Below are 25,672 nucleotides of genomic sequence, written 5' to 3' on the forward strand. Positions count from 1 at the left end.
ACTATTTCTGTGCGAACTAGTCTCAGTCAGGCTTCCTTGAAGCATTATGCAGGACTTATTCCATCACCTCCCAGAGTGTTGCCACTATCAACCACTGGTTTCTTTCCAAATGATGATTCCATGACAATCACAACATTACATTACATTAAAACGTTATCTGAATAAAATGAATATTTTTATTGATATGTTTGAGCCTTTTGAGAGGTACAATTTTGCTGTGAACTCAAATAACACACAACGAAGAGAACTTGTCAGGTATGCTGCGACTTAGCTGACAAACTGTCAGACCTCAGAATATATATAATAGGAAGGGTCTCCATCCACTGAGCACATTGCTGCTTTGTGATGTTATGCGGCACATCATACAGGTCTGTTCCCAAAAACCTGGCCGCTGTCATAATGCCTTCATTCTTTGACAGTCCTCAGTTCCCCTTCTCTCTGTTGCCAGGCCAGAGAGGCTAAGCTCATGGCAACTGGACTATAGCCCCTGCACAAATGGTTTATTACACCTCTTAAGAATCTCTCACAGACACCAAAGCCATGCCTCCACCAGAGATGTGGAAGGAGAAGGAGCATGAAAAATATAAGGACACAGAGGATTGCGAGGAAGAAAAAGCACACCATTTCTGGCAGCTGCAAGAGCTAATGAATGGCAGATCATTGAGGAACCAGAGTAAAACTGCAATTATTTCCTTCACTTTAATGTTTCATCTGTATCCTTTTTTGGAAGTCTAAACATCGTGCTTTCCTGGACTTCAATGCTGGGAGTTGCTGCATGTGCAGCAATACTTGATCAAGCATTCCCAAGCACAAAGTGCATTCCAATCACTTATCTCTTTGATGTGGTCAATGTTTTCAAACGTTGGGGTTGCACCACTTAGGCCACTGAACCGTGAAGGGAGGTGAATGAATCAAAGCTGTAAGTGGTTTGTAGGAGCTGTCAATCACAGACCACTACTAGAAAGCTATGAATGGCTTGCAGCTAATGGATCTTAGGGAACCAGACACAAGGCACGCTGTTCTTCTTCAAGGAATGGACATGTGGAACTTCAAGATAAGTGTTACAGCTGTAATTCTTCTCACTGCCCCTGTATAAGCTGCTCTCTAGTTTCCAGTCAGGTCTATTTTCTGGGGGGAGGGGTGGGGACCATTGCCTCCTTGGCCCACCACAAGTTTCATCACACGAGGGCCACGTTGGTAGAGATTACAAGTGATCCGTGCCCATGAGATCCTGGCCGTGGGGAGTGCAGAATAACAAAAGGCCGGAGTATAGGGCGCTGAGTCCGCTAAATGGATGCAGGTGGGTCATTAAGATTCATTTGCATTCATTTACATGCTCCCGCTGGAGTGTGGCATAGACCTTGTTCCTGCCGCTAGCGAAGAATCGGGGCATCCGGTGTCGATCCAGATTTTGCACCGACGCCCAATTCTCCCTCCATTGGGGAACACAATTCAGGCGTTCTGGGATGCTGAATCCCACCCAACATTTTTCAAAACACTGACTTTTAGTACTGGTGTAATATTTTGTACTTAGCAAAGTGTAAATAAAATTTCAGATCGATATTTCATATATTATATTAATGTGAAAATTACATACCTGATTTGAAGCAAAATTGATGCTCCCTTTCTTCAAAATAATTGGCTGAATCCCTATTTCCTGACCGCCAACATAAATAAGCTGATATTAGAAAATGTGAAATATCTTAGTTGACAATCAAATGGTCGTTAACGCCAAGCATCCAATCTTGACGTGACAGAGTGCTTGTACATTGTTGTTGTGAGGTTGAAAACATCTCTTTGACTTCTACACAGGAGCCAAAAATCCACAAGCAGAAGTGAAGTGGGGCATTTTCTGGTGACTTCCCCTCCCAGCTCACCATGCAGTATCAAGATTGAGGGCAGGGTTGCTTTATTTGAATTGCATCAATGGATTCCATTGAATGAACTATGAGAGCTGTTCTGGGACAAATGGGACACTGGTAAGCTTGGCAACTTTCCAGTATCACCTATGCACGTTTACATTGTGCATCTAATCGTCTCCCTTAATGAGAAAAAAATATTAGAAATGGAGGACACGATCAATCAGTCTCGTCGCGCCCAACTCGGTGAGGCAAATCACGTGAGAGACCTCTTGCATGATTTGCGATACTCGGAATGCCTCGCAGTACAGTGGCACAGTGGTTAGCACTGCTGCTTCACAGCGCCAAGGACCTGGGTTCACTTCTGGCATCGCATGACTGACTGTGTGGAGTTTGCACATTCTCCCCGTGTCTGCGTAGGTTTCCTCCGGGTGCTCCAGTTTCCTCCCACAGACCAAAGATGTGCAGGTCAGGTGAATTGGCCATGCTAAAATTCCCTTTAATGTCCAAAGGTTAGGTGAGGTTAACGGGTTCCAGTGATGGGATAGGGGAGTGGACGTGGGTGGGGTGCTCTTTCAGAGGGTCAGTGCAGACTCGATACATATGTAAGTGAGCAGATAGGCTCATTTAATACGACAGCGGCCGATGCACCCGAGGGCCCAGAACTAACGCTCTTACCCGGGAGACATCACCATGGTGCTATTTAACACTGATCACAGAACCATGGACCATGCATAATGGCACCTTGGGGGGTCTCCTAGGCCATCGGAGGCCCCTGAGTGGTTGGACTCTAGACAAGGCTCTGCATTCCCACTGCCACCCCCCCTCACCCCCGGGCACTGACAGGGTGCCCAGATGGCACTGCCAGGGTACCAGTCTGGCAATGCAAAGGTGTCTGGGTGCCAGGTTGCCCTTGCCAGGGATTGGGGGGGTGAGTTGAGGGGGGGCTCAAGGACTCCCTAACAGTTGAGTTTGGGCAGTGGGGTAGGGAAAGGGAGGGGGGGTGGTCCTGAGGCCACGGTTGATTTGCACCCCCATCTCTGAGTTGATCCATGCAGGATGCAAGAGAAGTGCGGGACGTTCCTTGCCGAGGCCAAAAAATAAGAGTCCCCTTTTATAGCGGGGCCATTCTCGATGATGCGGGTGCTGAGAAACACCCTCCTAAACGTGCCGAAAATGGGATTATTTTTTTCCCGTTAAATCACACCCGGAGTCATTATTTTGGTTTGAATCCTGACGTGGGTCCCACTTCTGCTGCTCGGTGGTAGGCCAAGTTCATCCCAGAATCCAGATCACCTGGTGTTTGGAAGGATGGGGCTGAGGAAACCCCTCTTGTAGGCATTCCTTCCCACATCTCTACCTCCTCTGATATTATGGGCCATGTATAGTATGGACAGACATTTCCCTACCAAAAAGACCCCAATGGAAACTTGCAGCCTGGGCTCGGCTGCACTCCCCTACCAGCCAACATATGTTGGGAGTGCAGCACCGGCCTCGAGGATATTTGAGTCCCAAACTGCATGGCACAATTCTTCATTTACGTCTTTCACCTATCTTGTTACTTGTAGTTATGAGCCAGAATCGAGAGTCACAGTGTAGTTGAGCATTTGGCTGGATATGTAAAAGAGCAGAGAAAACAGCTAATGAATGGAGAATAAAGGTATGTACATTGTGCAACAAGTATGGTTACTATTTTCCCAAAGGTTTCCATGTGTTGCAGCTATGATATCATGAGGATCCCATGAACAAATATCACCAGAATATCTTAAAGAAAGATCTGCAGCTGCAACTATCCTTGGAATAACATTAATAGCTATTATTTACATTAGCACCATGAATGTTCCTAGATTTTGGCCTAACCCTAACCCTAACCCTAATCACCAAAGCTTCAAACATTGTCTGAATTTTGCTCTTCCAATGAGGGTGGATGCTTTAGTATATGATATAGCATATCACTCCAAATGACGATTGACTACCCCCCAACAGACCTGAAGCTGACCTGAAGCCTGCCAGCTAGCCCACAAACATGCCATGCATTAACACATGTATTTGGTTCTGCTTGCTATAAGACAAACCTGAGGCAATCAGAAGTGGTCATTTAGCGTACAAGTCAATGTGACAGATCTCTGCTTAGCATGAGCAAGAAATTTTTCAATTTTATTAAAGCAGGCAAAAGAGCCTTGGGTGCCTTAGCTCTACGACTACACAAAAGAGAGAGCTTTTGTCAGTATCTGTCTGCATCACCCGCTCACAACTGCCACTGTGAATCTGCTGTGCGAGCTTCAGGCACGATTCCCACTGCCCAGGGTCTTTTTTTGCTTGCTGTTTAATGCTCTGATGTGAAGGAAAGCAGAAGACAAGAGAAAATGTCAGGGGTTTATTAAAATGGCACTTACATGATGTGAGGAGCTCTGTGAATTTTATGCACATTGCTTTCAATTTTAATGCTCCTTTGCCTTTGTTTGTTTGCTCATTACTGAAGTTTAACTTGCACAGACTCAAAACAAATGTCAAATAAATGGCTGGTTCATGTACATGGAACCGAATAAAAGCAATCTGTTTGGAATTCTTGGTTCCAGTAAAGGTTACAGAGATAGCAGCATATCCTCATGCGCTTTCTACCGATTATGATTTTCAGTAAATTTACACTTGCATCCATGCCCCGAGGGTAGTATTAATAAAGGTTTTAACCATCTTGAGTTTTCAATTAATAAAATTGATGTCTTCAGCGATCACTTGCTAATGAATATGATAGGCCACCTAAGAAACTCTGTTACTGGTCATGGTTCTTGTGCTGCTGATGAACCTGACCCTAGAGCCATATCTTCGGCTGCGCACTTGGCAGGCGTTTTCAGGAGCTGGGATCGGTCCTTGAACTCAGGATTGCTGCTTTTCGTTTCTCAGGCTCCTTTTCAAGGCCTCCACTTGCTGTCAGATGTCCTCGAAGAATTGTGACCCTTCAATCACGAGGTTTCTCCAAGTAGGTCTTTTCTGAGCAAGGGTCTCCCAGAGATTTACGCCTCCATTGCATTTCCTGAGGTAAGCTTTCAGGGTGTCTTTTATGTGCTTCCTTTGCACTCCTTTTGTTCAGGAGCCCCCCTTGAGCTCGGCAAAGAAGATTTGCATTGGCAGTCAGGACTCTGACATCCTAAGCAGATGGCCAGCCCAGCAGACTTGGTTTCAGATGATCATGGCCTCAATGCTGGTGCTCTTGGCTCTATCAAGGACGCTGATGTTAGTACGCCCACCCTCCCAGCTGATGCAGAGAATTCATCTCAGACAGCATTTGATGGCACCTCTCCAGAGTCTTTAAGTGGCGTCTATAAAATCATTAGATGTAGGAGCAGAAGTAGGCCACTCGGCCCATTGAGCCTGCTCCGCCATTCAATGAGATCATGGATGACCTGATTATAATCCTCAAATCCACTTTCCTTCTTTGATTCCCTTACTGATTAAATATCTATCTATCTCAGCCTTAACCACGCAGCCTCCATATCCCTCCGCGATAAAGAATTCCACAGATTCAGTACCCTCTAAGAGAATAAATTCCTCCTCATCTCTGTCTTAAATGGGGGACCCCTTACTCTGAGATTATGCCCTCTGGTCCTAGGCTGTCCCACAAGAGGAAACAACCTCTCAACATCTACCCTGTCAAGGCCCTGAAAATCCTATATGTTTCAATAGGATCACCTCTCATTCTTCTGAACTCCAATGAGTACAGGCCCAACCTAGTCAACCTCTCATAGAACATAGAACTGTACAGCACAGTACAGGCCCTCCATACTCGGGCTCAACCATGGACCTTCTCTGGACTGCCTCCAATGCCAGTATATATTTTCCTCGATAAGGTAACCAAAATTGTTCACAGCGGGCTGGATTCTCCGCCCCGTGATGTCAGAATTGGGCATCCACCTGAAATTGAGCTTCACAGCGGGCGCCAAACCAATCGCTATGCTCAGTTGGTGGCGGGAATCATGGTTTGCACTAGCAGGAGGATTCTAATAGATGCATATGGGTATTCATGACCCATTTACATTCACTTAGGGGACATGGAACCAGATTTTTCAGGCCCTTGCGGTTCTCTGATCCTCCTGACCGGGAATTACATGGGCATGAATCACGACAGGTATCACCAAACGTGGTAATTCCCGCAGTGGGCCAAAGGGGTAACTCCTAAAGGGAATTGCTCCCAAAGTCCACCCGAGAGCCAACCCCACCCCCCCCCCCCCACAATCCATTACCTGCTCACCCCTCCCACAAGCAACACTAAAAAGGAACCGCCCCCACAGAGACTCCCTAAATAGGGAGACTTTCCATTAGGCTACAGCACTTAGAGTCACTCACCCATGAAGGGAGATGAATGAATCAAGGCTGCAGCTGCTTCATGGAAGCTATCAATCATAGCCCACTACTAGCAATGAATGAATGACTTGCAGCCACAGGGTTTAAACACAGCTATTCTCTTTCCAGGAATGAACACGTGATCCTTCCAGGTAAGTGTTACAACTGTTTTTTGTGACAGTGCCCCTGCCTAGACCACTCTCTAGCTTTTTTTTGGAGGATCTGAATGGGTGTCCATCTATTTAGGGGCTCTCTGTGAAGGGTCCCTCTAGTGAGGAGGTCTTTGTGGGGGGTTCATTTCGTTCGGGGGTCTCTGTGTGGAATGCCTTTAGTTAGGGGATTCCTGCAGGGCGATCTCCTGAGTTAGGAAGCCCTGGGCGTGGGCGGGACAGTCAGGTCATTCCCGTACTTGGGGGAAGGGAGAGAAATCCAAAACATCTGGCTTGCGATGCGATGTGGTGGTGGGGTGGGGGCTGATGTGTGGTGTGGTATGAGGTGGGGGGAAGGTCCGACCGTGGAACTTTGCTATCAGGCTGCCAGCTCAAAATGGCGACCCGATAATGGAATTACCTCAAAAATCCCTCCTATTCCTTGCAATACATAAATTTGCATGGCGAGCGATACTGAATTGCTTCCTGATTTGTGCTCCCAGGGGGAATGTAAATCGGTAGTAATTGTCCACCAGTGGGTGAATAGCCTCCCAAATGGAGACTCTCACCCAGCATGGCAGCATAGTGATTATCAGAATTGCTTCACAGCTCCAGGGTTCCAGGTTCGATTCCCGGCTTGGGTCACTGTCTGTGCGGAGTCTGCACGTTCTCCCCGTGTGTGCGTGGGTTTCCTGCGGGTGCTCCGGTTTCCTCCCATAGTCCAAAGATGTGCAGGTTGGGTGGATTGGCCATGATAAATTGCCCTTAGTGTCCAAAATTGCCCTTAGTGTTGGATGGGGTTACTGGGTTATGGGGATAGAGTGGAGGTGTGCGGTTGGGAAGGGTGCTCTTTCCAAGAGCCGGTACAGACTCGATGGGCCGAATGGCCTCCTTCTGCACTGTAAATTCTATGAATTCTAGATGTAAATGTAGTCCAAATATCTCAGCCGTATAAAGAGTTGGGAGGACAATTGCCTTGTACACGAGGATCTTGTCACCATGGATGTCCTGGTCATCAAAGATTCTTGTCCCTGGGTGTCCGAAGGAGGCATTTGCAGATTGGATAAAATTTTGGATCTCCACATCGATGTCAGCCTTAGTTGAGAGGTGGATCCCCAGATAGGGAAATGTTCCATATTTAGTAGGGTTTCTCCATTGATCTTGATGGAGGAAAGATCAGGGGAGCGGTTTGGTAAAGGACTTTTGAGGTTGAGGCTGAGATGATTCTTTGGTATGCTTCCACGAAGGTGCCAAGCACGGCTTAGAGATTCAATGTTAAAATGCCTGAGTTCACAGGCAACAAGGGGCAGTTCTCTACTCCAGTCGATTGTTTTTGCTCATTATCCATGATGGTTCCTACAATCCAGTTTCTGAAATTGAGTTTAACTTTGATTTTCTGACCACAGGTCAATTAGCCTGCTGGATGTGGTTTTCCAGCCAGGTTGGGGATAGAAGAGACTATTTATAGGGCACCTATTCTAGCCCATTCCACGTGCGGGTGAGCAGAGTGGATTCTGAAGAGGACTGTTCACTCATGAAGAAAGCTGCCAAAACACTCTCCTCTTCCTATTCCAACAGCGAGACAACTCAATTAAACTCCATGCCTACGTGCTGGTCCAAAGGTAGGACTTCCGTATCACCTGCCCCTGTCCCCATCACCTCTCACTGCTTGCCCCAGGGCTTGTTTGTGTGGTGTTGGTTTTCTCTCGGTACATGCTTGGTGTGGGGCATCATTTAACATGGGTTTACCATTGCACATCAGCAGACACACGGTCCTTGACTGAGGGTAGGTGCAGCTCCAGTGGCAAGGGAACCTTGACAACTGGGTATCACCCCGCCACTGCAGCCTTCATCCACCATCATAGCCATCGATACCAGGTGAGTATCTTCCGCCTGATCCATCATTGAAGACTTGTTTTAGATTGCGCTTTATTTGGTTCCTCCCCTCCCACCTTACCGCCGTGGATAACACTACCAGGAGCTTAAAATTCCCAATGGCATTCCTCTTGGGATCAAAAGAATGCTCACGCCTCTTCACGATGGCAAGATGGCAATCCAAGGAAAGGAAAAGTTATGTAAACTTTGTGGAGATGTATTATCCATGAATGAACTATACATAGATACATTAAATACATAGACATAGATACATTAAAAGCAGTCACTGAGCACCATGTATGGTTCTGAAGGAAGTGTTCGTTATTTGCATCTAGTGATGTATTTATTCAGGAAGCATTAAAGACATATTATCATAAGGCTGTAAATTTGGAAAAATATAAATTCTTGTCTATAAATGCAGAGGAAAATCTCCCAATTCCATGTATCCGACATGTTATTGACGACAAAAAAGATGACAATCTTGCATGGCCTTGTAAATTCAGGGTGAATCTATCAGACAACACTGCTATAAAGAGAAACCTGTTGCTGAAGCTTTTTGTCTGGCGCTCACCAGGACAGATGCAAGAATGCGGAATTTCAAATGATCACAACAATTTACGCAACAAGAGAACAGGGTGCTCTTTGTTGGCAAGTTGACTCTGGCTGGCCAAGGTGTTGCCATGGAGAAAGCAATGGGGAACAACAGGTTCTCCAAGCGACAGGCAATTTAAAGAGGCAGCAGGTTTGTTTTATAAGGCCACAAAGGACTGGTTTAGCTCACTGGGCTAAATCACTGGCTTTGAAAGCAGACCAAGGCAGGCCAGCAGCACATATCAATTCCTGTACCAGCCTTCCCGAACAGGCGCCAGAATGTGACGACTAGGGGCTTTTCACAGTAACTTCATTTGAAGCCGACTTGTGACAATAAGCGATTTTCAGGAGTTCACACCGTGTAGTTCAAAGAAACTTTTTTCATTTACCATCACTATTATATACATCACATGTAGCTCCCAACTGGGTCTGCCTTCCCATGCCTAACTGGCCAGCTTTATATACGTTACAACTATACATTGTTCAGAGACAACCCCACAACCCCTTAATGTAGGAGCTCATATTGTGTCAGGTCCATGGGGAAGTTAATTGTTCCCATCCTAAAAGGTACTTTGCAAGTTATAACAGTTTATAACAGGAGAGGTGGTGCTGTAGTGGTGACGTCGCTGGACTAGTAATCCAGAGACCCAAGCTAATCATAGAATTTACAGTGCAGGAGGAGGCCATTCGGCCCATCAAGTCTGCACCGGCCCTTGGAAAGAGCACCCTACTTAAGCTCACACTTTCACCCTATCCCCATAAACCCAGTAACCCCACCTAAACTTTTGGACACTAATGGGCAATGTAGAATGGCCAATCCACCTAACCTGCACATCTTTGGACTGTGGGAGGAAACCAGAGCTCCCGAAGGTAACCCATACAGACACGGGGAGAATGTGCAGACTCCACACAGGCAGTGACCTGAGGCCGGAATTGATTTCGATTTGATTTGATTTGATTTATTGTCACATGTACCGAAGTACAGTGAAAAGTATTTTTATGTGGCCGAGGGAACGTACACAGTACGTTCATAGTTGACAAAAAGAATAATCAACAGAGAACATTGACAAATGGTACATCGACAGACAGTGATTTGTCACAGTGCGGAACAAGGGGCCAAACAAAGCAAATACATGAGCATAAGCAGCATAGGGCGTCATGAATAGTGTTCTTACAGGGAACAGATCAATCTGAGGGAAAATCATTGAGGAGTCTTGTAGCTATGTGGAAGAAGCTGTTCCTAAGTCCGGATGTTGGGGTCTTCAGACTTCTGTATCTTCTGCCTGATGGAAGGGTCTGGAAGAAGGCAATGCCTGGGTGGGAGGGGTCTCTGATAATGCTGTCTGCCTTCCTGAGGCAGCGGGAGGTGCAGACAGAATCAATGTGAGGGTGGCAAGCTTGTGTGATGAGTTGGGCTGAGTTCTCCACACTCTGCAGTTTCTTCCGATCTTGGGCCGAGCAGTTGCCATACCAGGCTGTGATGCAGCCGGATAGGATGCTCTCTATCGCCCATCTGTAGACGGTTGTGAGAGTCGATGCAGACATGCCAAATTTCTTTAGCTTCCGTAGGAAGTAGGGACATTGTTGGGCTTTCTTGACTGTTGCATCAACGTGAGTGGACCAGGACAGACTGTTGGTGATGGTGACCCCCAGAACTTAAAGCTATTGACCATTTCCACTTCGGAGCCATTCATGCAGACGGGAGTGTGTGTCATGCTATGCTTCCTGAAGTCGATGATCAGTTCCTTGTTCTTTCCAACATTTAGAGAGAGGTTGTTTTCAGTACCCGGGTCCCTGGAGCTGTGAGGCAGCAACGCTGGCCATTGTGCACCCATGCCAATCACAATGATCTGGCAAACCGGGTTCGAATTTCCCCACAGCAGATGGTGGAATTTAAACTCAAAAAAATATCTGGAATTAAAAGTCCAGTGGTGACCATGAATCAATTGTCAATTGTTGTAAATTCCCGTCTGGTTCATTAATGTCCTTTAGGGAGGAAATCTGCCATCCTTCCTTGATCTGGCCTACATGTGACTCCAGACCCACTACAATCTGGTTGACTCTTAAACGCCTCTAAAATGGCCAAGCAAACCACTTAGTTGTATTCAACCGCTACAAACACAGGAAAAAAGAATGAAACCAGACATACCACCCGGCATCGACCCAAACAACAACAGCAAAACCATCCCTGTTGCCGCTGCAAAATCCTCCTTACTAACATCCGGGTATTGTGCCAAAGTTGGGAGAGCTGTCTCACAGACTAGTTAAACAACAGCCTGACATAGTCATGCTCACAGTATCATACCTTACAGACAATGCTCCAGACACCATTCCTGGATGTGTCCTGTCTCACAGGCAAAAGCGACTCAGCAGAGATGGCAGCGGCACAGTGGTGTACAGTCAGGAGGGAGTCGCCCGGGGAGTTCCCAACAATCGACCTTGGACCCTATGAAGTTTCCCGGCTTCAGGTTAAACATGGGCAAGGAAACCTCCTGCTGATAACCGCGTGCTACCCACCATCAGCTGATGAATCAGTACTCCTGCATGTTGAACACCACTTGGAGGAAGCACTGAGGGTGGCAAGGATGCAGAATATACTCTGGGTGGGAGACTTCAGTTTCCATAAACAAGAGTGGCTCGCTAGTACCAGCACAGACCGAGCTGGCCGGTCCTAAAGGACATAGCGGGTAGACTGAGACTGCAGCAGATGGTGGGGAAACCAACAAGGGGGAAAAACACACTTGACCTTCTCCTCACCAGACATCTTGCTGCAGATGCATTTGTCCATGACAAGATCGGTAGAAGTGACCACTGCACAATCCTTATGGAGAAACATCCCGTTTTCATGTTGTGGATTGATGATCCATCCCGGTCATCTTCGAAGGTCCTTAGCATCAGAGATGTCAGTCTTCAGAAAATACGATTCACTCCACGTGCTATCAAGAAATAGTTGAAGGCATTTGAAACTGGAAAGGCTATGGGCCCTGACGATATCCCGGCAATGGTATTGAAGACTTGTGCTCCAGAACTTGCTGCACTCATAACTCTAACCAAGCTGTTTCAGTACAGCTACAACACTGGCATCTGCCCAGCAATGTCGAAAATTGCCCAGGTGTGTCATGTACGCAAGTAAAAGGACAAATCCAACCCAATCAATTACAATCCTATCAGTCTACTCTCCATCATCAGAAAGTGATGGAAGGAAGCATCAACAGTGCTATCAAGCGGAACTTACTCAGTAATTATCTGCTCACGGACGCTCAGTTTTCTTTTGCCAGCGTCACCCAGCTCCTGGGCTCAGTGGTTCAAACATTGATCTCAGAGCTGAATGCCAGAGGTAAGGTGAGAGTGACTGCCCTAGACATCAAGACAGCATCTGACTGAGTATGGCAGCAAGGAATCCTAGCTAAACTGGAGTCAATGGAAATCAGGGGGAAAATTCTCCGCTGGCTGGAGTCATACCTGGCACAAAGGAAGAAAAATGGTTGTGATAGTTGGAGGTCAATCATCTCAGCTCTAGGATCATTGCAGGTGTTCCTCAGGGTTAGTCCTAGGCCCAACCATCTTCAGCTGATTCATCAATTACCTCCCATCATAAGGTCAGAATTGGGGATGCTTGCGGATGACTGCACGATGTTCAGCACCATTCACAACTCCTCAGATAATGAAATAGTCCATGTCCAAGCCTGGACAATATCAAGCTTGGGCTGGCAAGTGGCAAATTATGTATGAGTCACACAAGTGCCAGGCAGTTAGAGAGGATCTAACCATCGCCCCTTGACATTCAATGGCATTACCATCACCGAATCTGCCACAATCAACATCCTGGGGCTTACCATTGATCAAAAACTGAACTGGACAATCCATATTAATACTGTGGCAACCAGAACAGGACAAAAGCTAGGAATCCTATGGCAAGTAACTCACCTCCTGAGCTCTGCCAAAGCCAGTCCATTATCTACAAGGCACAAGTCAGGAGCGTAATGGAATACTTTCCACTTGCCTGGATGAGTGTAGCTCCAACAACACTCAAGAGGCTCGACACCATCCAGGACAAAGCAGCCCGCTTGATTGCTACACCTTCCACAAATCCCTCCATCACTAGCAAAGAGCGCCAGCCATGTGTATAATCTACAGGATGCACTGCGAGAACTCGCCAAGGCTCCTTAGGTATCATCTTCCAAACCCACGACCACTGACACCTAAAAAGCAAGAGCAGCAGATACCTGGGAACCCCACCACCTGGAGGTTCCATTCCAAGTCATTCACCATTCACTGGGGTGGCATGGTAGCACAGGAGTTAGCACTGTTGATTTACAGCATCAGGTACCCGGGTTTGATTTGCAGCTTGGGTCACTGTCTGTGCGGTGACTGCACATTCTCCTCATGTCTGCATGGGTTTCCTCCGGGTGCTCCAGTTTCCTCCCACAAATCCCTAAAGACATGCATGCTAGGTGAGTTGGACGTTCTGAAATCTCCCTCAAGTGTACCCAAACAGGCACCGGAGTGTGACAGCTAGGGGATTTTCACAGTAACTTCATTGCAGTGTTAATGTAAGTCTACTTGTAACACTAATAAAGATTATTATTATTACCGCGCCGCCTTGGAAATATACCGCCATTCCTTCACAATCGCTGGGTCAAAATCCTGGAACTCCCTCCCTAACAGCACTGTGGTTGTACCTACACCTTAGGGACGGCAGTGGTTCAAGAAGGCAGCTCACCACCACCTTCTGAAGGGCAACTCGGGATGGGCAATAAATGCTGGCCATGGCAGCAACTCCAACATCCCGTAAATCAATTAAAAAATATATATATTCCTTTAGTTTGCAAAGAATGGGTTTCTGCGAGGGAACATATGTCACTCCTCGCAAGTGTAAATGAGCCAGGGTTACAAGCTTGACTGATTATCTTAAATCGGCTGTTAGTTGAGTGATTTGTACATTCTGGATTGTTCAGCAAGTGCTCAGGAAATCGCAGAATCATGGCTAACAGTAGAATTTCAATGCCAAAGTTTTGCCAAGTAGGTCATAGATCCCTGTGATTTCATAGTATCATAGAATCCCTTTAGGAAGGACACCATTCGGCCCATTGGGTCTGCACCGACCCTCTGGAAGAGCACTCTACCAGACCCATGCCCCCACCTCAGCCCCATAACCCAGTAACCCCACCTAACCTTTTGGACACTAAGGGAAAATTTAGCATAGCCAATCCACCTAACCTGCACATCTTCGGACTGTGGGGGGAAACCAGAGCACCGGAGGAAACCCACACAGACACGGTGAGAGTGTGCCAACTCCACACAGACACCCAAGGCCGCAATTGAACTCGGGTCCCTGGCGCTGTGAGGCAGCAATGCCAACCATTGTGCCACCGTGCCACCTGGACTGATTGATTGAATCAACCAATAAATTCCTTCAGCTTTTTGTCATAGACCGTCTGGACCATACTCAACCAAAGCGCGATTGCAAAACTCAAAACCAAACAGCTACTGTCCTATATTTTCCAAACCGAAGAGATAAAATGGTGATGATTTGGGCAAGGTTGCTTTCCCCTTCTCCCACATTTGCTGCCGAAAATGGCGGAAACCCCACTGGTGTGCGTTAAAGAGGTTTCAGCCAAACTTCCACTGAAACTGCAACCATAGAGCAGGAAACGACCACCCTCAGCATGATTTAAAAAATTGTCACTGATGTTGCTATCCTTATCATGTTTCCCCCTCAAAATTAAAATGAAGCTGCTGGCTTACTACGTTCTCACTTTCAATCTTGTCCTTCATGCTCAGATAATTTTTGAGCCATTGCCCTGAAACTGATCTGTCCTTCCTGCTGACCTTGTTCATATCTACAGAAAATGATAAATGGGATCAGAAACAGGTAGTTCAGCCTGCCCTTGACAGGTGGTCTCTGTTCATATATTTCACTATATTGTAAGTCTATGGGAATTCAGTTGGTATCAAGATTTGACGAATCTTTGTTGACAGGCAGTCTCTAAACACTGATAATGCTTAACACAGCTTTTTATGACAGTCCATCAATTCTCAGTGTGGAAACACAAGTCTTTCAGTCAGAAGTTTGCCTTCTTTATTCTGTGACCATAAGACGTAAGAGCAGAATTAGGCTATTTGGCCCATTATTTCAAATCATTGATTTTTAACCAGACACAGGAGAACTCCAGACCACCAGGGAGCACAATTAAATTGTGTCATAATTTCATGACTGCCAAATTATTTTGGGTCACGGTCATTGTTGGAAAGGGAAACGTAAATTGTATTTTGGATAGTCTAACTGTGAAATGCTGTGTTTCAACAAGGCAAAATGTTAGAACTTGAACTCTATGAATCACTTTTAATGATATTATTGGTGGTGACTTTAATTTTTTTAACCTTTTAATTTATGGATGAGAACTGGTGGAATGGATTATTCTGTTCCTGATCCATTAGCAATATTGAATTGGCTGAGGGTTGATAATAACTGCATGATACGAGCCTCAGTACATCTGCAAACAGAGGCCCTCACGTGAAACCTGGGGACATTTTGAAACAATTCATTTATGGGATGTGGGCGCCGCTGGTTAGACCAGAATGTACCCATCCCTAGTTTCCCTTCACAAGGTGGTGGTTGGAAGCTGCCTTCTTGAACCGTTGCAGTCCTTGAGGAGTAGCTACACCCACAGTGCTGTTAAGGAGGGAGTTCCAGGATGTTGCCCCAGCATCAGTGAATGAGCGGCGATATATTTCCAAGTCAGGGTGCTGAGTGACTTGGAGAGGAACCTCAAAGTGGTGGGGTTCCCAAGTATCTGCTGTTCTTGTCCTTCAAGATGGTAGTGGTCGTGGATTTGGAAGGTGCTGCCTAAGGAACCTTGGTGAGTTACTGAAATGCATCTTATAGATGGTACACACGGCTGCCACTGTTCGTTGGTGGTGGAGGGTTTGAATGTTTGTGGAAGGAGGAGCCATCAAGCGGGCTGCTTTATCTTCAATGGTGCCAAGCTTCTTGAGTATTGTTGGAGCTTCACTCATCCAGGCAAGTGGAGAGTATTCCATTACAGTCCTGACTTGTGCCTTGTAGATGGTGGACAGGCTTTGCGAGTCAGAAGGCGAGTTATGCGCCGTAGAATTCCGAGCCTTTGACCTGCCTGGTAGCCACATTAATAATGTGGCTAGTCCAGTTCAGTTTCTGGTCAATGGTAACCGCCAGGATGTTGATTGTGGGGAATGCAGAAATAGTAATACCATTGAATGTCAAGGGGCGATGGTTAGATCTTCTCTTGTAGGAGAGAAGGTCATTGCCTGGCAATTATGTGGCAGGAATGTAACTTACCACTTGTCAGCCCAAGCTTGGATATTGTCTAGGTCATGCTACATTTGGACATGGACTGCTTCATTATCTGAGGAGTCATGAATGGTGCTGAACATCGTGCAGTCATCAGCGAACTTTCCCATTTCTGATCTTATGATGGAAGGGAGGTCATTGATGAAGTAGCTGAAGATGGTTGGGCCTAGGACACTACCCTGAGGAACTCCTGCAGTGATGTCCTGGACCTGAGATGATTGACCTCCAACCACCACAACCATCTTCCTTTGTGCCAGGTATGACTCCAACCAGTGGAGAGCTTTCCTCCTGATTTCCATTGACTCCAGTTTAGCTAGGGATCCTTGATGCCATACTCGGGCAAATGCTGCCTTGATGTCAAGGCAGTCATTCTCACCTCACATAGTTGGGGAGAGTTGCAGAACAAAGAGAACTAGAGGTACAGGTTCATAGCTCCTTGAAGGTGGAGTCGCAGGTGGACAGGGTGGTGAAGAAGGCATTCAGCATGCTAGGTTTTATTGGTCAGAATATTGAATACTGGAGTTGGAATTGTTGAAGTTGTACAAGACATTGGTAAGACCACACATGGAATACTGTGTTCAGTTCTGGTCACCCTATTATGGAAAGGAGAAAGGGTGTAGAACGGATTTACGAAGCTGCTACCAGGACTTGATGGTCTGAGCTATAAGGAGAAGCCGGATAGTCTGGGAATTGTTTTCCCTGGAAGGGAAGGAGGCTTACAGATGAACTTATAGAGATAAATAAAATAATGAGGAGATAAGGTCAACATCTTTTCCTAAAGGTAGAGGAATCTAGAACTAGAGGCCATAGGTTTAAGATGAGTGGGGAAAGATGCAAAAGAGACCAGAGGAGAAATGTTTTCACACTGATGGTGGTGAGTATCTGGAACAAGCTGCCAGAGGCAGTGGTAGAGGCGGGTACGATTTTTTCCTTTTAGCAAAACAGTTATACAGTTACAAAGGCAGGGTGGGTCTAGAGGGATATGGGCCAAATGCGGGCAAGTGAGACTAGTTTAGTGATCAAAACTGGGCAGCATGGACAAGCTGGGCCAAAGAACCTGTTTCTATGCTGTAAACATCTATGACTCTGATCTCTGGCATTCAGCTCTTTAGTCCATGTTTCAACCAAGGCTGAATGAGATTAGGAGCTGAGTGACCCTGGCGGAACCCAACTGAACGTCACTAAGCAGGATATTGCTGAGTAAGTACTGGTTCATAACACTGTTGATGACTCCTTCCATCACTTTGCTGATGATGGAGAGTAGACTGAGAGAGCGATAATTGGCTGGGATGGATTTGTCCTAATTCTTGTGTACAAGGCGCACCTGGGCAATTTTCACATTGCCGGGTAGGTGTGAGTGTTTTAGCTGTACTGGATCAGCTTGGCTAGAAGGTGAGGCAAGTTCTGGAGCACATCTTCAGTACTATTTCTGGGATATCGTCAGGGCCCATAGCCTTTGCAGTATCCAGTGCCTTCAGTCAATTCTTGATATCACTTGGAGTGAATCGTATTGGCTGAAGACTGGTATCTGTGATACTGGGACCTCCGGAGGAGACCAAGATGGATCATCCACTCGGCATTTCTGGCTGAAGATTGTTGCAAATGCCTCAGTCTTGTCTTTTGCAAATATGTGCTGGGCTCCTCCATAATTGAGGATGGGGATATGTGTGGAGACTCCTCCTCTTGTGTGTTTTTAATTGTCCACCACCATTCACAGCTGGGTGTGGCAGGACTACAGAGCTTAGATCTGATTTGTTCATTGTTGAATCGTTTAGCTCTGTCTAATACTTGCTGTGTTTGTGTGTGGAAGCAGTCAATCACAGCCTGGTAAGCTCGAGGATCTGAGAGTTTAAGCACAGGTCACTGGTTTCTCTTTCCAGGAATTGACTCGTGGTTCTTCCTGTGTCTGAACAAGCAAGTATATCCCCAGGTGAGTGTTACAACAGTAGTTATTTTCACTGCCTCTGTCAGGCCTGCTCTCTAGCTTCCAGACACTGGTCTCTTCTCTGGGTGGTCTGTGGGGGGTTCTATTTATTTAGGTGTCTTTGTTTAGGGGGCCTCTGGGGAAGATTGTTGGGAGGGGGGTGCGGTCTTGCATTGTGGGGGTGGTGGGGGGGGCGGTGGTCTCGGATGGACTTTGGGGGCAACTCCATTAAGGAAGTATGCCCTTGACCCACCACATCAGGGCTATGCTGGGAAACATCTGTCGTAAATACCGCCCATGTGATTCCCGGCCCAAACGACCGGGCCAGAGAACATGGTGCCCGGCCCACTAAATGGATGCAAATGTTTTAATGCCCTCTGGCATGCTGGCATGAACCTCAATCTTGCCACCAGTTGAGGGCCGGAACATCGTAAATTAATCAGCGACAGGTTTTTTCATGACGCTGGATTCTCTGTCTCATTGGGAACTCCGCTATCAGTGGCAGCCGAATAACTCTTCCTCTCCACAGTCCTGCTGAGTTTATTCAGTATTTTCTGTTTTTATTTCAGATTTCCTGCATCCTCAGTATTTTGCTGCATCTAAAGAGGGGATTTTTACCTCGGAGATAGTTCCTGATGGGAAGCTGCAAGTCCATTCACTGTCTGTCAAAGGCAACTGGAAGCTTTTGCCAATTTTAACTACAAAGTCTTGTTTAAATTCCCAATGATCCATTTCCCAGCCACTGGGAAGAAAGTGATGCTGGTTGCTGAAGCTTAGCTGCCAGCTGCTGACTATTTGGCAGGAAAGTGATTTCTGGAGGGTTTCACGAGAGGAAAGGGGAACCGGCCGAAGAAACATTCCACCTAGCTGCACAAAGGAAAGTTTTTAACCTACTCTTTGTCCCACTCGATCCCCATGAATCCAGACCTTGGCTTTCTCTACGTCTTCATTTTGCACAACATTAAAATGCATGATTTCTAATGAAAAAATACATCTGCAGAAAGTATTGCAGTACAGTTAAAGAGGAGAGTAAAAGCTGCAGCAACAATCATCGACAAGATTCTCCATCCCCTCAGCCCCGTTTTCCGGCACAGTGCATGCCTGCCGGAAGCTGGATTCTCCGTTCCCGCGGGAAACCAGCAGGCATGGGTGCGCTGTCGGCGGTCGGAGGATCCCGCCGACAGAGAATTCCGCAACATGTCTCAACTTCCAATGTACCAAAATGATTACCATAGTAGACAAAGAAACAAGAACCTTTCGTAGCAGCACGTGAGGTAGCCTTTGTAACATGACATTCACATTAGAGATATCTTGCAGCAGTGGCTATTGTTATGCCACCCTGAGCTAGTGCGCTGTCAATTCCAGTCAATCCTGTGAGGGAAGGACATGGAAGCATTGGGTTTGGAGCCAAGTGCATATCATTGATACAGTTTTTAGCTTGCCACCTAGGCTTTTCTTTCATGGGAGAAATGTTTAAATGGATTACATTTTTTCAAAGCTTTTTTCTCACGCAACCCATTTTTCAATGTGATGTTTATTCATTTTAGAAGAAGTACAATGGGTCAATGCGGATGGAAGTGCCAGAGTTTGGCATAAGTAGGATGAAGGGAAGAACTTTACATGGGGGCATGAAGGGGCATGAGGTGCCATCAATGTGCATCTTGAATGCATCTCAAGTAGGCTGCTTTGAACATAACCTCAATGTTTGTGAACATCTAGCTATGAGTGACAGCTCCTGACCACATAAAACACAGTTAAGTGCTTTCTGCTGAGAAAAAGAGGAAGAGGGAGCCCTGAACTCAAAGCAGACTACTTGAGATGCATTGAAGTGTGAAGGGAAAACAATCCAGGAAAAGTTTTTAGTAGGCTGTAATTGAGATTTCCAGACAACCAGATGGCTGTTTTGTTTATTTTCATTTCCTTCAAACTTGAATGTATCCCAAGTAGCCTGATTTGAACCTAACAGCAATGTTAGAAATATCTAGGAGTTAAGTGCTTTCACTTCCTATTTTTCCCAGCAGAAAGCACTTAAATAGGCAGCACGTTGGCAGTGGTTAGCATTGCTGCCTCACGGCACCGGTATCCCAGGTTCGACCTTGGCCCTGGGTCACTGTCCATGTGGAGTTTGCACATTCTCCCCATGTTTGCATGGGTTTCGCCCCCACAATCCAAAATGTGCAGGCTAGGTGGATTGGCCACGCTAAATTGCCCCTTAATTGGAAAAGATTAATTGGGGTACTCTACATTTTTTTTTAAAGCACTGAAATGCTTTTGCTGTGGTCAGAACCTGTCAATTACATCTAGATGTCCACCTGACTGTCTGGAAGCTGTCAATTACAGCCTAATAAAAGATTTTCTCTTTGAAAGTGAATAGACACCTTGCAGATAAAAGAATCTGAAGGGTTTAAAGCCTTGTGATATGGTTTTGGATTTCTATGAAGTAACAGCTGCTCCTTTCTGGACATTTGTCTGCCTGGACTTCTTTTTAGCTTCAAGGGAAGGGTGACTGATGGGGGTCTCTGTTAAGGAAGGGCCTCTCTTATGGGGGGTCTCTCTAATGAGGTGTTCTCTGATATGGGGGAGTCTCCAGTGGGGCTCTCTGTTGGAGGGGTTCTGATGAGGCCCTGGTGCAGCAGTCTGATGGCAAGGTAGGTAGATTGGCCACGCTAAATTACCCCTTGATTGAAAAAAAATGAATTGGGTACTTTAAACCTGGAAAAAAGGTTCAGAAGGTATGATGGTAATAGCAGATTCATTTTTACTGTTCATTGTCTAAAAAATTATAAAAACATAAAACATGTCAAAATGTCAAAAATAATTTTTAATAGATGTAATAAAGATATTCAGCAGCTGCTGTAAAACGTATTTTAGTAAATTTAGGTGGAAAATTAAAGTCAGAAATATTTACAGCTGGAGTTTGGTTGCACATCTGCCAATCCCAAATGCACATATATAGCTGCAAAGATACATACATTGGCATACATATAATCACATAATAATTCAAGTGCATTCATACATGAACACACTGACGATCTTTCAGAGAAAGCATGAATAAAGGTGCATGTGCAAATAAAAATATGCAGCCCAAAGCAAGCACATCATGGTCCTCTATTCACAGGTGTAGATATGTATCATGAGCTGGAATGACACTGTGAAAAAGCTATTTAAATTTATCTTGCGATCATCATTTTGATAAACTTTAAGGATATTTATTTCTGTCAGAAGAATTAAATAAAAATCAGCTCTATGTGCAGCCACTGAACAATTTTAATTGTGCATTTTGTGCTGTTTTATATGCAAACATTCGCAGCCAGAAAAGTATTGGAAAGAAGGTGCATGTTGTACACAACAAGCATGAATTATACAAGGTAGCCCATTTTCTTGTGTTTTCTGCTGATTGTGAAGCTACTTGCAACATCGGAAGCTAATTCTTTGCAATACAATCTATTTACCTGATGCAACAACATTTTGCAGAGCTTAAATAGAGCTATAGATGTTGGGCGGGATTCTCCATCGGCCAACGCAGAAATTGGGAAACACAATTGGACAGAGAATCAATTCCCATCCCGAAATCACGGCAGATGCTGATTTCACGCCAAATCACAATTCTCCATCACCTCAACAGAAGTGTCAATGCGTCCCCAAATTCACAACTATATACGCCGTTAGCATATCATTAGTGGGCCCGACCCGGTATTGTCCACAATTCTCCGCCTCCAAAGGGCCAACTTCCCAATGGGTGTGGTTCACTTGTGCTTTTTAAAATAATGAAACCGGCATCGTGGCTGCTAAGGGAGAGAGAGGAAGGAGTACGGAAAGTGTCCAACGTCCCCAGTGGTTTCTGCCAGGACCGGGGAGGAGTAACAGGGGTTAACCAGGAGGTGGGCTGTGGGGTCGGGGTGGACGGGCATGGAACATCATTGCCGCAGCCACTGTGCCCACTGTGAATTTAGGGCCATGGGTCATATAGGTGACCCCCTGGTGCCCTCAGGCCCCAGCCGACCCATCAGTTGTATGGGCATGCTCCAGAACAACCAGTGCCATCTTGTGGACTGGGATGAGTGCGCGTGGGATTGTAATGTGTACATGCGGCTGCAGCTTGTCAGCCTCACGAGTTTCAACATGAATCCGGCAAATCCCGCACCGTTTTTCATTGGAATCAATTGTGTTCCACCTGGTGCTAGCCCTTCCACAGTCTCTGAATTGGTCCAGGTTTGGCGCCAGTTTTGCTGTCATCAAAGTCTATGAATCCTGCCCCGGCGTCAACACTTAGGGCGCGATTCTCCGCACTCACGACGGGGCCGGGAATAGCGGGCGGCGCAAATTTTTACGGCGACGCTGGTCCGACGCCCTCCCACTATTCTCCCCCCACCCCCACGCCCGCCCCCCGACACGAATCGCTGCTCGCCGTTTTTTTACGGCGAGCAGCGATTCTCCCCTGGCCGATGGGCCAATTTCCAAGGCCTTTACGGCCGTTTTCACGAATTTGAATACACCTGCTATACAAGTTCGTGAAAACGGCGCCAAAGTGCCATTCTGCACAACCATGCCACCGATTGGCACGGCCACACCACGGCCGTACCAAGGGTGGCATGGGCACGCGATCGGTGGGCACCGATCGCGGGCAGCGGGTACTTACCCCGCGCACTCTTTGTTACTCCGCCGCCCCGCTGGATCAGTGGGCGGCTGAGGAGCATTACGGACCGCGCATGCGCGGGTCTGACGCATATGTGCGGATGACGTCATCCGCCTATGCGCGGGTTGGAGTCGTCCAATCAGCGCATGCGCGGCTGACGTCATCATATGCGTCAGCCGTCGCTAACTTTGGCGCGCGGGCTTAGCGAAATTCGTTAAGCCCGCGATGCCGTAGTTCACGGGGCCGCGATGCTAGCCCCGACCGGGGAGCTGAATCGGGTCCCGGGCGGGGGCGCGGAGGCTGCTGTGAAACACGGCCGTTTTCATGGCAGCCTTCAGAACTCTCCGCATTTGCGGAGAATCGCGCCCCTAGTCTCAGGAACGTAAAGTATAGCCCATTATTTTTTGAAAAATAAAGCGGATGGAGAAATCCAAAAGTGCATGGAATTAATGTTCATTACATAAAATGTTCTTGACACTTCTTGAAGACTCAGCAGGGTTGAAGAATAATGCAATTGTTTTTCTAAATAAATGGTTGGTTAAAACAAATGAACATGTATGATAATTATGAAGCCCATGTTTATATACGTACTGCCACAGACCAGGCAGTAACAATGTACATCTTCGTAATTCACATCTGGTCATGAATCCTGCCCCACCGCTCCGACACCGGCTACCATATACTCTGGCACCGGTTTGCGAGCGGTGGCAGGGATCACGCCACGCCAGTCGGGGACCATTGGCAGTGGCCCCCCCGGCAAATCTCCAGGCCCCGATGGACCGAGCAGCCGTCAGTTTCTGGCCAGTCCTGCCAGCGTAGATTGGGCATGGTCCCACATGGAGGGACCTGGCAGGTAAGTTGGCTGGTGCAGTCCTCGGGGGGTGCACGGGCGGTCCGACCCTGGGGGATGGCCCCCACAGTGGCCCACCGATCTACGGGACGGCCTGTGCCGTGGGGGCACTTCTTCCTTCTGTGTCACTTCCTGTAGGGCTCCGCCATCGCCGGCGCGGAGAAGACACCCCGCTGCGCATGCACCAGAATATGCCGGCCAGTCTGCGCATGCGCTGAACCACACCGGCAGTTCTGCACATGTGCTAACTCGCGCAGTCCCTTCGGCGCTGGCTAGCGCGACGCCAACCCCTCTGTGCCGGCCTAGCCCCCGGAAGTGCAGAGAATTTTGCAACTTCCAGCGGGCCCAACGCCAGAGTGGTTCGCTCAGTTTTTTACGCCGGCGTCGGGCCATCACGCTGATTCGGGAGAATCCCACCTGTTATAAGGAATAAAAGGTGTTTGGTATATAATCAGATTTAAAAAGGAGGGAACAAATGTTCGGAGATTTGCATTCAGTGAGGGCTAGCAGCTACCCAAATGTGAGTTGTAAAAATGGACTTTTGGTAAATTTGAAAACTGAATATTTGAATTGCATCTATCAGAACCAGATTTATGCAGCAACTGCTCATTTTTATTCTTAATTTTTTTGTCACTTGGCTTCAAATTCCTGTGACTGATCTTGAAGCTTTCAAATTGGCTCTGTATATTTAAGAAAATAATCTTCACAGAACCAAAAAATCGGTTATTTTCACCATACAAGAGAAAGCTCTTTAACTCTCTAAATGTTTCTGCCCTGAGGAAACATTAAAAGTTAATCAGCCTCATGTGGGACTAGCACTTCTGGGGTTAAGTGCATGTGACATTTCTACTAATGAAGCATAGACGTCAAAAACAATAGAAATTGCTTGTGACTTGCAGCAAATCTTTGAGTGCAATAATATTATAAACCTACAATTATAACTTGACTATTCATTTAGTTTGACAACAAAGGATGATATTCTAGGATTGAGTATGAATTTTAGGAAAGTATGTTACCGAATGAGGATCTGGATCATACTTTAACAAATGTAAAAATGAAGAGGCCAAATTTTTTCTTTTGCTTTCCTGAGTTCCACAAAACTACTTTCTTTCTCACTTCTCCTTAAGTTAATGACTCATCCTGTTGTAAAATTGTTTACCTCCCAGCTTCCTTCCAATACTTCAAGCAAGTGGCTATACTTCACATGTCAGCCACAACAGTAAGTGTTGAGTAGCTATTTAAACACGAGAAACATCACATCGCAGTCCAATCATGCTCTCATCCAAAGCCCATCCACGTGCACTTTCCAGAGTTAATCAGTGATTAACAATTAACGGTGACAACCCTGGCTGATCTTGTTTTTAATCTCCTTGTCATATTGAACATTGAAATCATTGTCAATGCCCATGCACTAAGCTGGCTGAGATCCGCTAACTGAGCACCAACCAAATGTTTCTCTGTGAGTTTCCTGGGGCGAAATTCTCCAACCCCCAGCAGGGTCGGTGAATCACCCGGGGCCACCAAAAATCCCGCCCCCGCCATGTCCAGAATTCTCCCACCCGCAAAAAGTCGGTATGCCACCAATCCCGCCGCCCGCCTCAAAGAATGGCGGGGGCCGGCGGGAGGCTACAGGTTTCTGCATTACCGTTATTCTCCGGCCTGCGATGGGCCGAAGTCCTGCCGCTGGGAGGCCTCTCCCACCGCCGTGGTTTGAACCACCTCTGTGCCGGCGGGATCGGTGGCGTGAGCGGGCCCCCGGGGTCCTGGGGGGAGCGCGGGGCGATCGGACCCCGGGGGGGTGCCCCCATGGTGGCCAGGCCCGCAATCGGGGCCCACAGATCGGCGGGGCGGGCCAGTGCCATGGGGGCACTCTTTCTCTACCGCCGCCTCCACGGCCTATACCATGGCGGAAGCGGAAGGGAATCCCCCAGGGCGCATGCGCCGGTGGTGACGTCAGTGACGAACCGGCGAAGGCCTTTCGGCCAGTCCCTGCACCGGGCGCCAGGCGTCAAAGGCTGTTGGTGCCAGTTTTGGCGCCAGTCGGCGTGGTGCCAACCGCTCCGGCGCAGGCCTAGCCCCCAAAGGTGCGGAGGCCCGATGCCGGAGTGGTTGGC

The 25,672-nt window shown here is 47.0% G+C and overlaps 1 long non-coding RNA gene across 2 annotated transcripts; it reads left to right on the plus strand.

Moving 5' to 3' along the window:
• The first annotated feature begins 4,770 nt into the window (after positions 1 to 4,770).
• Positions 4,771 to 20,143, plus strand: LOC119966810. Of its 2 annotated transcripts, XR_005460840.1 has the most exons (4): positions 4,771 to 4,898; positions 7,756 to 7,971; positions 18,029 to 18,078; positions 18,642 to 20,143. It is a non-coding gene; the product is annotated as an uncharacterized LOC119966810 (long non-coding RNA). The 2 variants fall into 2 exon arrangements; XR_005460841.1 differs by lacking the exon at positions 18,029 to 18,078.
• The last annotated feature ends 5,529 nt before the right edge of the window (positions 20,144 to 25,672 follow it).

The sequence above is a fragment of the Scyliorhinus canicula genome, chromosome 6 (genome assembly GCF_902713615.1).
Source record: "Scyliorhinus canicula chromosome 6, sScyCan1.1, whole genome shotgun sequence".
Classification (NCBI taxonomy): domain Eukaryota; kingdom Metazoa; phylum Chordata; class Chondrichthyes; order Carcharhiniformes; family Scyliorhinidae; genus Scyliorhinus; species Scyliorhinus canicula.